This window comes from Etheostoma cragini, chromosome 11, assembly GCF_013103735.1.
Source record: "Etheostoma cragini isolate CJK2018 chromosome 11, CSU_Ecrag_1.0, whole genome shotgun sequence".
NCBI lineage: Eukaryota > Metazoa > Chordata > Actinopteri > Perciformes > Percidae > Etheostoma > Etheostoma cragini.
The window spans coordinates 1034340-1034664 of record NC_048417.1 but is presented as its reverse complement, the minus strand read 5'-3'; positions in this window follow the sequence as shown (position 1 = coordinate 1034664).

Sequence of the window (325 nt, the reverse complement as noted above, 5' to 3'; positions counted from 1 at the left end):
TGGGGTCCCCTGCTGGAGCTGCTGCCCCCGCGACCCGATACCGGATAAGCGGTCGAAGATGGATGGATGGATGGATCAAAAGGAAACAAGCGTAGAAAATGACAGAAGAGAGATTGGATAGAGAGACAGTGAGAAAGGCAGGGTTACAGAGAGAGTGATGAAGAGGATGGTGGGATGTGCAGAGTCAGGGAGGAGGGGCATCAGAGTCAAACAGGGACTTAGAAAGAGGAGGGGATGAAGAGAATGAGAGAGAGATAAATCAGTTACATGACTCAGGTTTGTTCAGAAAGCTGCCAGAGCTGCAGCTATCAGCAGATCTCTGCAG